The sequence below is a fragment of the Microtus ochrogaster genome, chromosome 22, assembly GCF_000317375.1.
Source record: "Microtus ochrogaster isolate Prairie Vole_2 chromosome 22, MicOch1.0, whole genome shotgun sequence".
Classification (NCBI taxonomy): Eukaryota; Metazoa; Chordata; class Mammalia; order Rodentia; family Cricetidae; genus Microtus; species Microtus ochrogaster.
In genome coordinates, this window is record NC_022023.1 from 15603343 (window position 1) to 15605510 (window position 2168).

Consider the following 2168-nt stretch of genomic DNA (forward strand, 5'->3'; position numbering starts at 1 on the left):
GTGGCGGGGAGGAGGCGGAAATCCTCAATAAATAAATAAATAAATAAATAAAACCAAAAAAAACATGCTGTCCCTCCCGAGCTGTGCCTGTCCAATGCCGGAGGACAGCTCGGATTGGCCTCAGTGTAGAAGATGGCCAACTTCTCATGTTTTGAGAAAAGAACACAAATGTTCAATCTTCTTCTCCTTACAGCCTCTTCCGTGTTTGAAATAGAAGTCTCGCTTTCTCACCCACGGTGCTCTGGACTTGTTGGCTGCGAGTCTTCAGTAGGTTGCCAAAGGAAAAGTGGGGACACTGTTCCCTAGTCATCCCACGGGCCTTAATCTATGAGAGGAGATTAGATACCAAGGCCGCTTCTCTTCAGAAACATCTTCAGCACAATACACAAGCCTTTGTGGAGAGGCACTGCCAAGCGGGAGCCCGTACAGTGGGGAGGCAGAGTAAGTCTATTTCCTGCCTCAAGAAGCCTCTTGTTTAGTGGAGAATCAGACTCAGGGTGTGATGGGAGTCTGATGGGCAGAATTTCTACTTTAAGGAGTGAGAGGAACGGTGATATCAAGTCAAACAAGCCAGCCAGTGGTTGCTGTGATTAGGAGAGGCTGTGTGGAGGAGGGGTGAGAGGCAAGCTCTGCAAGGAAGGAAGAACAGGGGAGTCTAAGAGCGTATTAGTGCATCAGCTGCTTTTCTTGTCGCTGTGACAAAATACCCAGAAAAATGATTTGAAGAAGGAAGGGATTATTCCGGCTTGCTTTCTCTTTTCTGCTTAGTCCAGGAGCTCAGGCCATGAGCTGGTACCACCCACAGGTTCACATCTTCTCATCTCAATTCACTCGCTCTAGAAGTTCCTTCACAGGCACATTCCAAGGTGTGTTTCCTAGGTGATCGCAGAGCCTGGAAATTTGGCAGTCAACATGAACCGTGACAGCACGCAAGCCCTATATTCATAGGTTAGATCCCTTCCCAAAGTCGCCCTAACTGGTTTGGGCTATGGCTTCAAAGGCTGGTGATAAATAGAGGGTATATGGTATCGGGTGGCCAGATGGTTATTGGAACTGGAACCCTATCTTTTGTGGTGCTTACTGGCATCTGGGTTGAGGCCTGGGCTCTTGTATGAGCATTGCCCAAAACAATGTCATTGGGGTAAACTCAGGCCAAGATGAAGAACCTCCCAGATCAATGGCTTAGGGCTAATCGTTAGCGGATTAGGGAAAGCACTGGGAGGGGACTCTGGCCAACCTGGATGAAGTGGTCTTGGGATAGGAAGGAGGCTTCTCCACAATACACATAGTTAGCCAATCAGCTATGGAGAAACCATTGCGGCCACCAGTGACATTAGACTAGCTGCGAAGAAACCATTAGGGTCACCAGTGACATTGCAGTGCAGTAATCCTTCTAAAAATTACACCAAGGCCCCGACCATGTGAAATTCTCAGTGTTTACTTGTTAATATGTGTATTCACTTCAGCTTTCTATCTCTGCAAGTGTTTCTCTCTCTCTCTCTCTCTCTCTCTCTCTCTCTCTCTCTCTCTCTCCTTCCCTCCCTCTTTCCTTCTAGATCTCCTCTTTCTGTCTCTTTTCTCTCCCCACCCACTGTAGCTCTAACTAGGGGCTTTATACATACTAGACAAGCATTTTGCCACCAAGATAGCTTTTGAGGACAGGGGCATGTATAACCTAGAGTGGCCTTGAACCTCCAATTCTCCTGCCTCAGCCTTCTGAGTGCGGGGATCATAGGGGTGCATCACTACCCAGCTCTCACTGGTTTTATTTATTTATTTATTTACTTTTGGCAGCAAACAAGAACCAACTGTGTTCATTCCCCAAATTTATGTATGTCAGTCATACTTATATTTTTTTAATTAAGTAGTTGAAACAAATACAGATAAGAAGATAATAGAGTTGTTGCTTAAAAATAAATGGGTTGTTTTGGAAAGGCATAAGAAAAGTAAGTCACTAGAGAAGAATGCCAAGAAATAAAGCAAAATCACTCCGTGTGTTCAATCTGGTTTAAAAGCAGGTCTGGCTGGGACTAGATTCTAGGGAAACTAATCTGTTTCTTCTTTACTCTGCTTTGGAACCTGTGCCTGCTGGTTCTTCTTCCTGGACCACTTTCCCACAGAGCACATTCAGGGCTTGCTCCTTCACCCAACGCATCCCAGCTCTTCTG

General features: G+C 45.9%; 1 long non-coding RNA gene across 1 annotated transcript in view; it reads left to right on the forward strand.

Annotated features, from left to right (window-relative positions):
• Positions 1-434, forward strand: part of LOC113457318 — a 6519-nt gene extending 6085 nt beyond the window's left edge. Inside the window, exon 3 of the long non-coding RNA XR_003377915.1 lies at positions 194-434. This is a non-coding gene — a long non-coding RNA (uncharacterized LOC113457318). The remainder of the gene's footprint in view (positions 1-193) is intronic.
• The last annotated feature ends 1734 nt before the right edge of the window (positions 435-2168 follow it).